Here is a 10,301-nt window from a genome sequence, read left to right as displayed (position 1 = left end):
AACCCAGTGTCATTTTAAAAAAGTATTTTCGAACCTGTTACTTATTAAAAGTTTAGTTATATTTTTTTAGTAACGAATATTCTTTTTATAAAATATAAAAAGCTTTTAAAAAACGATAAAAATTAATAACAAACATTATATATGGGCCAATAATACCCAATTACGTATTACCCCATATATATACATATTAATAAAAAGCCCAAAATACTCATAGAATGGGTCAATAAATCCAACCCAATTAGCATTCTTAAACATAATAGCTAAATAAAAAATAAATAAATAAACAAATGAAAACATTGGCCATCGACTCAGCAACCGATCAGCTTATTTCTTTCGACCAGATGACCATTGCCTCATAGCCTTCGTCGTTCGCCTCAAGGTTTCAACCATCGCCAACAGCCAAAACCTGTTGGTCTATCGTTTGAGAAACGTTTTTCTTCAATGAAGCATGCGAAGTCGGATTTAAATAATCATTTGGCTGACTATTATATGAATAATGTTTGTATTTGTTGTTCTTTTTCAAAGTCACTATTGAAGATATTTTTCAAAACATGTAAAGAACAATTATAATATGTAATATCTTTTTATTTAATGACTTTGTATTTTTTTGAATGCTAACTATATATTTTTGTTATGATAATGATATTGCATTTTATTTATCTAACCGAATGATCGACCCAACCCGACCCATTTGTGCCTGAAAAGTTTGACACCGAAAAAAAATCAAGCATAAAAAAAATTCCGAACCCAAAAAAAAAAAATTTCTAGCTCCGCCGCCGGTAAAACCAAACTTTTGCCACATCATCACAGAGAGATGTATAGCCTATGCAAGTCTCTTATCACTTTCATAGTTGGTGAGCATTAAGAATAGTTGGTGAGCATTAAGAATCAAATTCATCTATCAAAATTGAAAGATATAAATGGAGAGGGGCAAATCACGGAGGCCACTTAGCAAGGAGTTGAGGACAGCAGTGACCACTAATGGCAATCCCCTTTGACAACATATTTGGTTATGATTCTTAAATGGTTGGTTGTTAAATAACACGTTTTTATTTATTAAAAAATTGTGAAATAGTTAAACAAGTATTAAGTGGAGCGTTAATTGCCTTAGACCTTGTAAAATTTCTAAACATTTGAATCTGAGTTTTAAATATAAGACTCGAACTTATTCAGACTCGAGCTATTTCATATTAAACTGAACTCCATCTTAGTTGCACTCCACTCGGTTCGTTTCCACCTTCAGTTTTAATGGTTACTTAAAAAGTTAACGTTTTCATAACCGGGCTGATTATTAAGCTGACCAGGCAGCCTAGCAGTCGATTGGACAGACCGGTTTAAAAAAACCGAATGAGGTTCTAAATAGTTTTAAAATGAAAGGAAAGGCATATTTTATATATTACCAGATCTGTTTGCCATCACTGTCTAGTTGTTACAAACATAAATAATAGTCAAAAGATGTGTTGCAAGTTGAAATAAAAGAAACAAAAATACCAACCACTCTTATCTTGAATACATGATATATGCCAGCCTACATATTCCTCTTGTATCATAAAGCCAACTCATTCCAACACACAGCCAGTACCCCACCCCATACAATTACTAACCTGGCTAGCTCATATAATCTCCACCACTCATCCCATCCTCGCCACCATCACAACCAAAATGGCTGCCACTTCCATTCCACTAACCCTCACTCTCACCACCCTCCTCTTCCTCCTTCCATCCACCCTCTCCCAACCCGCTGCACCCGCCCCCGGTCCCTCAGGCCCCATTAACATCACCGACATCCTCGTCAAAGGCGGCCAGTTCACTGCCTTCCTCCGCCTACTCAACCAAACTCGAGTCCTCGACCAATTACCAAACCAGCTCAATAACTCTAACCAGGGAATGACCCTGTTCGCCCCCACTGACAACGCTTTCCAAAACCTTCCCGCGGGCACCCTTAACGGCCTGTCCGAGGAAAAGAAAGTGAAGCTAGTATTATACCACGTCCTCCCAAAATACTACAGCATGGAGGATCTTGTTGACGTCAGCAACCCGGTCTCCACCCAGGCGGGCGGGGACCACGGAAGCTTGGGCTTGAACTTCACAGGAAGATCAAACCAAGTCAACGTCTCCACGGGAGTTGTGGAGACGCAGATTAATAATGCGTTGAGAAAGGATTTTCCTTTTGCGGTGTACGTGGTTGACAAAGTGTTGATTCCCTTCGAGTTTAATCAGGCTCCGGCGCCCGAGGGGTCATCCAGTTCTTCTCCACCGGCTGGGAAAGGCGGGGCTAAGGCACCCAGTTCGCCCGCGGCGGATGGGGACTCGCCGTCGAAGAATGGAGGTGGAAGGATGGGGATTAATGGGATGGGTTTAATTGGAGGGTTTGTGGTGTTTTGCATGGCGTTTTTGTGAATTTGATTGTTTTTGAGGATTTGTTGTTACTCGTATTCTTGTTTATCTATTTTTGTTGGGAATACTGTGTTTATATTTTGTTGTAATTCTTGATAAATAATGATAAAATTTTCTTTTCATTACACTTCAATTTTTAGAGGCAAATTGATCATGCATAGTTTAGAAATGCCTTTCAATGACGAAAATAAATAGTGAAATATTCTTCTTTTCACTAATAGCAGTTGTCACAATATGCATCTTCAAAATTTTAAACCATCAACCATTTTAGAATAAAATATTTGTTGGTATTAACCTTTTATCGTTTTCCCAGGCCACTAAGATTGTTCACTAAGTATTAGGGATGGCAAAAAAACCCAAACCCGATGGGGAAAACCGAAACCCCCCCGAACGGGGCGGGTTCGGGGACACTTAATCGGGGACGGGTCCGGGTTCGGGGTTTCCCCGTTTAAGTTAATCGGGTTCGGGGCGGGTATGGTATAGCCTGTACCCGCCCCGTATACCCGCCCCGTATACCCGTTTAAAACCCGTTTAATTAAATATAATTTTTATATTTATATATAATATATTATTTATTATTTATTTTCCCAATAAGGCTGCCTAACCCATTTTCCCGTATACCCGTTTAAAACCAGTTTCCTACTTTCCCATTTGGCCATTTACCCTAACCCTAGAACAACCTCCGAGGCATATTGCCAAACTATTGAATATGATTGTGACGATGGTATTGAGGTAATACATATATATATGGTTTATCGTTTACATTTTAATATGGTTTAACATTGATTCTTATATAGTTTCCAATTAATATGTTAATGTTTGATTATCATAGCAATCCAGCGTGACAAGTGTTTGAATGGTTGAATGGGTGCGGTATGGACGTGTAAGAAGGATCAATCATGAAGTTAATTTCCGTTGTGATGGGAGAAATAAACATTTTTATGTATTAATAATGTCTTTTGTATGTGTAATGTGTTTGGATATTGAACTTTTTGTGTATTAATATTGTATTGTAATTTTGTATCATTTTCTTACAATCGGGTTTTAAACGGTGAACCCGACGGTTAAATGGGGATCCCCACGGGGAATTTAGCCCGTTTAAAAACCATTTATGCTAGACGGGTTCCCCGAATACCCGCGGTTTTCCCCGAATCCCCGATGGGGATTCCCCGTTTAGTCCCCGCGGGTTTTTAGACGGTTTTGGTAATGGGTTTTATAAACCGGGGCGGGTATGGGATTGGCATTCCCCGCCCCGAAACCGCCCCGTTGCCATCCCTACTAAGTATCGCGTGATCTTCACGTAGGCACTGAAGGCTTTAAAGCCCTAAACTATATTGCCCCTTCATGGTTCGAAGCCCCGATGGGCTTTAAACCTTTAATTTTTTAATTTATTTTTTTAACAAACACAACAGAATTTAAACTAAATAAAAATATAATAATACTGAAATTAAATTATAGATAAAAATAAAAAAACAATGAAAACATAACAACTTAAATTAACCAAAATATAACTAATATTCATCGTCGTCCTCATCCTCGTTTGCATAGTTGGCTATTATCTTTGCTTTTTTTTCCTCCAAAAAAGTCTGCTTGACCGGATCTAGATACGATAGATCTTTTACGAGGAACTTGAAATCCTCATCTTATTGCCGCTCTGATTAAATTATTTTTCTTTTATCATGCATCGCTTTGTATTCTGCATGCATCAATTTTCTTTTTTCATCCATTTTGTTTCATCTTTTGAATCATTTTTAACCTTGGCAATCTCAGATAGTTTAAGCTCCAAGTTGTTAAAGCGGGATCTCACTTCGGAACTCATCGAGGATGTCGTTCTGGACGAAGAACCTCCACCTCTCGTCGCCACCTTGGCTTTATCTCTTCATACTGGACGTGGTAACTCATCCGGTTCATCAAAAATAAAATCAGGATCAAACTCGTTTAAGTTTAATTGACAGCGAGCATTCGACGTGGCTTGAGACGCTGATTGATCGGCCGAAGTAGACGTTATCATTTACCGTTTGGACGGTCGCAATGAAGAACGGGACAGGCACCCACTTTGTTGAGCTCTTGCATTGTCTCTAAGCGTCCAACATATTGAAATCTCCTTTATATTCAGCCATGTATTGTTTTAAGGCAAATTACATCACGTTGGCGTCGCTTATGCCGTTTTTTCTCCCATTGGTTGCAATGTGGCTGTAAATGTTGGAGAAGTTGATTTTTTTTTACGCATTGCATTCCATTTGCTATAGACGGAATCGTCCTTTCGGTATAAACCTCGACCCATTGTAGCAAAGTACTTAGCACGTATATCATCCCAAAACTCATGGGTATGTTTATCGTCACCTTCGATATAAATAAAAACCTAGTATTAAACAACAAAAAAATAAAGCATGTAATAAATATAAATATTTTATTTTTTATAATTTACCTTGAATTGAGTCTTCAGATGAGTCAATTCACACACGTGCCAGCGCAATCTTCTCCTTCATTTCTCACTTTAATCCTTCACCTTTTTCTGTAATTGTTTGATCGCTAGGTTTCTTTTTATGAGTTCGTTTACCTTTTGATGTGGTACGAGCTACTTGCGTTTCGGGTATTTGGGTTTCGGGTATTGGCAAAGAATTATATGGTATTTATATAACATATCGGTGAGCAGTTGCATGATGGGTGGCATTACGGCTCAATACCTTGTTGGTTGGCAAAGAAAGGGTTAGTATGGTCATTGTTGTTTGCAAGAAAACTAGCCCACCACAATTGAGCTGGATCCCACGGGTTCGGGTTTTGGATCGGGTTTGGGCTAGAGCTTGAGTTCAGGTTTGGGTTTGAGCTCGGGTTCATAGTTGTAAAAGGTTGATAGATTGATTAAATTTTGAAGAAAACTGGATGTTGAATGAAATGGAGTTGACGAATTGTTTGAATAAAATGATGGTGAGAAATTGTTTGTTTAAATAGGCTAATTGTTTTTTAAACGGTATTACCGTTACATTGGAGGGGCCCCACGAAAGCATAACCTTTACCGCTGGCCATTCGAAGACCCCCCCCCCCCAACACCGACCCCTATAGCCCATAGAGTGTAGTCTAAGGGCAACTTTTGGGAACATCAGGTAACTCAACATTACCGTCTCAATTGATTCAGCAAACTAAAAGAAGTTAAGAGATCAGGTAGTAGATCCTGAATGTGAAACCAGTTACTTCTTGTTGATGCAGCATGTATTTTGGTTTGTTTGAAATGCCACTCCGATAAATTGGCAAATTATTGGATGTACTCTCATAAAGAAATTAATGAGGTGTCTTTAGTTGACTGGATGATGTAAATCGAGTTTTTCAGTTATTTCTCCCTGTATCCAAGAGAGAATTAACGTAACTTTTAAGATTTGAAATTTTTGAACGATATATTGTTAGGATCTGGTACACATAAAACACGAATAATATTATAAGAGAAAAATTAAATGAATATGAACACACGAGATTTACGCGGTTCAATGTAGAATGACCTATATCCACCGGTTGCAACCATGTTATTTTATTATTGCTCTGTCCCACTCGTGAGGAATTACAAGTACAAGACTGCTGGAAATTTTTTTGGGAAAAAAAAAATATGTTTAAACTTTGAATTATTTTATTCAAGGTTGTTCGTCGATTAGTCAAAGCCATTAAAATGTCCTTTAATTTGGTCAAAAAAATTAAAGTTTTTGTTAATGGTGATTGAAGTTTCAACTCATGTGTTTATGGTGAATGTGTTGTATTTCAACTATAAATACCAAAGTATTCCTTAGTCGAAACACACACAAAATAACATATTCACTCTTGTGTTTTCTTCAACTTTCTTCCTAAAGAATTCCAACATTCTTGATCATCTTTATCATTTACTTTAAGGTACTATTCGGGTGCTAGAGCCCTCCCCGGCAGTACATATTGCTTAGGACGTTGTACCCTGGGAAACAAAACGGGGAGAGACCCGGAATTTGTTTTACGGGCCTCGTGTAAAACACGATCCTCTACCAAAAAGACCACGACACCATTCTTCTTCTACACCTTTCTTGCATTATTTTATTTCAATTGTATTGTAATTTTGATTTTTCCGGTATAATTTGTATTGTAATTTTCTTGCTTTCCTAAATAAGTTTGATTCCCTATATTATAATCAGTTTATTAAAAGTGTTTTATTTTTATACGCGAACGGATTCCTACAATCTTAAAACAAACTTTTTAAAAAATCACCGTTCGTGTATTCGAAACATTCTCGTGTGACTCAAACTAGTTTTGTTTCACGCGGTTGTGTTTTTAAAAAACATTTTTTTTTCGTTTCTATTCAAAGGAGCGACTTTGTAGAAACGGAAACCGGTTACAATTCGGATTTTTTAACGCTAAACTGTTGGAAAACCCCATTGTTAGTCCCTTCAAAGTTGGACTTAGAACACCTTCGGTAGGTTAATTCGAGAGTTCAGATTAAAAAGTTTTGTGTAACTTTAATTTAGTGGGAGTGACCACTATTAATATTTCCGAAAAACTAACTTCGCATAGTTTATTTTTCAGAAAAAATGGCATCACCGTCATCGAGCAACGTTACCGGTACGCCTTCGTCCGTTATGGTAGGAACGACTACCATGGCTAATCACGCTTAAAAACACGAGAAGTTCTCGGGTTTGCACTTTAAACGGTGGCAACAGAAGATGTTCTTCTATTTGACCACCTTGAACCTTGTGAGGTTCTTGACAGAATCGCTCCCCCAGCCACTAACACGGAGGGGGAGACCGACACTGAAGCTTTGAGTGCGGTAGATGCGTGGAAGCATTCGGAATTCTTATGTCGAGACTATGTGTTAAACGGTTTAGTTGACGCGTTGTATAACGTGTACTCTTCAATAAAGACTGCCAAAGAACTATGGGAGTCTTTAGAGAAAAAGTACAAAACGGAGGATGCGGGAACAAAGAAATTTGTTGTCGCCCGTTTCTTGGACTATAAAATGGTTGACTCCAAGACTGTAATTAGTCAAGTCCAAGAGTTGCAAGTTATACTTCACGACATCTTTGCTGAGGGAATGACACTTAGGGTATGTTTGGTTGGAGGTAATGGAATGAAGCTGGAATGGAATGGGAGAAGGAATGGAATGGACAAGGGAATGAAATGGATCATTACCATTCCTTTGTCTTGTTTGGTTAACCTATAGGAATGAAATCAATTATTAATTTTTATTGTTTGGTATCCAAAAAAATTGTAGAAATGAAATAGAAATAATAAAAACACTCATATCTCAAAATACTTTTTAACCCAAAAAAAAAATACTCTACAATGGCGACGGTGGTAGCTCCGGCGACAAAGATGGTGGTGGCAGTGGCGATGGTGGTGGCGGCGGCGGTGGTGTTGGTGGTGGTACCGATGGTAGTGGTAGTGGTGGTTGTTAGGTGGTGGTGTTGTTGAGAAAGTAAAGTGAAGGAGGAATGGAATAAAAAAAAAAGAAGGGGGGTGGGAAGGAATAGTTTTGATGGAATGGGATCCATGTGTAATGGATGATTCCATTCCTTCGAGCAACCAAACACCACTTTTTTCATTCCCACGTAATGAATCATTCCATTTCTACTGTCATTCCTGCATACCAAACGCTACCTTAGTGAGACATTTTAAGTGGCAGCGATGATTGAAAAATTGCCTCCTAGTTGGGTTAAGTTTAAGAATTATCTTTAACACAAGCGAAAGGAGATGACCATTAATGATCTTGTTGTTCGACTTCGGATAGAAGAAGACAATAAGAGAGTTTTTACTTGTTCACCGAGAAACTAATATGGGATATAATAAAACAAAACGGGCCAATCAATTTGATCTAATATTATCATCTACTCCATAGTTCTCTTAAACCGGGCCCAAAACAATCAAGCCTCCGTATTAAACCCACCATACATAAATCTTTTCAAGGAGAGGTTTGATAATTTAATGAGAGGTTGAGTTGACATGGGTATTAAATCTAAGTATCTCACACATCACAGCATGTGTCTTATATAAAAAATCAATTCAATCTAAAACCATTGAACACTACAACCTAACACCATAGTTGACTTCAGATTTTCTCTTTACAAATGAAGGCAATACCTTCGACGATCGCTGTCAAGGGGTTTCCCACAAAGTTGAAGATATGTCCTGAGATATAATAAAATAAACTCATAAACAACCACATACGTGCCTTGAGCGGCATGCAAAAGTAGACATCTCAAAACCACAACTAAACCTCTTTTCATTCCGGATGGGTAAGCCGGTTCACCACGTCGATTTTGACGGAAGAATAATCTATTTGTCAGAGTAATTCCGGGGTTCGAGCATTTGTAGTTCAATACATACATATATATATATATATATAGGATCATGTTAATCAGTGGTTGAGATTTATTATTACTAAAAACCGACATAGTTTCCTAAAATTACTCTTTCATCTTTATAACAGACATAGTTTCCTAGAATTATTCTTTCACTATAGGTTATAATGTCACATGTCAAAAATTTATTGGTGCTTACCATTACTAGGAAACTCCTTATTTTTATTTACCCTTATATATAGAGGTTATAGATAGTTTTCTAGAAAGAGTAAGAATAGATCTAGGCCTTTGAATCTAGGATCTAGTGATTGAGATTAGTAGTTTTCAAAATACCAAATAGTTTCCTAGGATTTAGGATTTAGGCTACATAGTTTCCTAAATAGTCTAGCATAGTTTCCTAATTCTAAATTTCATGCCCTTCCTACAAAACTATATATTTTTATTTTAACCCTTTTCTATATATATATAGGGTTAGGTTAAATAAAAACGACTTGAGTTGTGAAAACTCTATAAACCCAGTCTCAACCACATGTTTTTTATTAAAGTTTGAATCTTGTGCTCCACAATTAAAGTTAATAAAAAACATAAATATAACTTTTTCTTTCTCCTGAAAACATATATAAAAATTAGTAAAAAAAATAGCAAAACAAATTTTTTTTAATTTTTCGATGTTTTGTATTAAATGTAACAGCATATATTACGTATGCAAAAAAAACAAAAAAAAAACAATGTTACATAGGGTTTTCACAACTCAAATTAATTTTCATTCTATACTTCCCCTACATATATATGTGTGTGTGTGTGTGTGTGTGTGTGTGTGTGATCAAGAGAAAACTCCTCTTAAAGAGAAAACTTAAAAACTCATAAAAAACTATTTTTAACTTTTTTTTAAAAAGTTTTTTGATGTTTCTTTTTTTCCGTTATTCTTATATGTTGTTATTGGTTAAAAAAAACAACTTGTCGGTAATCTTGTTGGTGTAGTGTAAGAAAATATAAAAATAATGGCAAAAACAAAACTTTGAAAATATTTTTTTATTTTCAATTAAAAATATTTTTTAGGAGTTTTTAAGTTTTCTATCTAAAGATGAGTTTTCTCTTGATCTCACCCCTATACACACACGCACACATACACACACACATATATATAGGCAAAGTATAAAATGAAAACCCACTTGAGTTGTGAAAACCCGTGAAAACCCTCGTAGCATCGTTTTTTTTTTTTTTGTTACATTTAATATATGTGGTTACATTTAATACAAAAACATCAAAAAAATAAAAAAAAAATGTTTTGCTATTTTTTTTACATTTTTTTACTAATTTTTATTTATATTTTCATGAGAGAGAAAGTGTAAATTAACTTTAACATTTTTTATTAACTTTAATTGTGAACCACAAGATTTAATCTTTTAATTAAAAACATGTGGTTGAGAATGAGCTTCTAGAGTTTTCACAACACAAGTGGGTTTTTATTCTAATCTAATCCTATATGGAAACTCAAGTGGGTTTTACTTAACTTTAACATTTTTTTGTTATCCTATGTATATATATACATAGGATTGTTATGAAAACTCTAGAAACTCATTCTCAACCACATGT

At 36.1% G+C, this 10,301-nt stretch overlaps 1 pseudogene; it reads left to right on the top strand.

Annotated features, from left to right (window-relative positions):
• Positions 1 to 1,662: 1,662 nt before the first annotated feature.
• LOC143571560 (fasciclin-like arabinogalactan protein 9 pseudogene) lies at positions 1,663 to 2,461 on the top strand (annotated as a pseudogene).
• Positions 2,462 to 10,301: the final 7,840 nt, after the last annotated feature.

Source organism: Bidens hawaiensis, unplaced genomic scaffold, assembly GCF_021521415.1.
Source record: "Bidens hawaiensis isolate Kalapana, Puna unplaced genomic scaffold, B.hawaiensis_p1.1 tig00025398_1, whole genome shotgun sequence".
NCBI lineage: Eukaryota > Viridiplantae > Streptophyta > Magnoliopsida > Asterales > Asteraceae > Bidens > Bidens hawaiensis.
The sequence above is the reverse complement of the archived record's forward strand: the minus strand, read 5'-3'. Positions and strand labels throughout refer to the sequence as shown.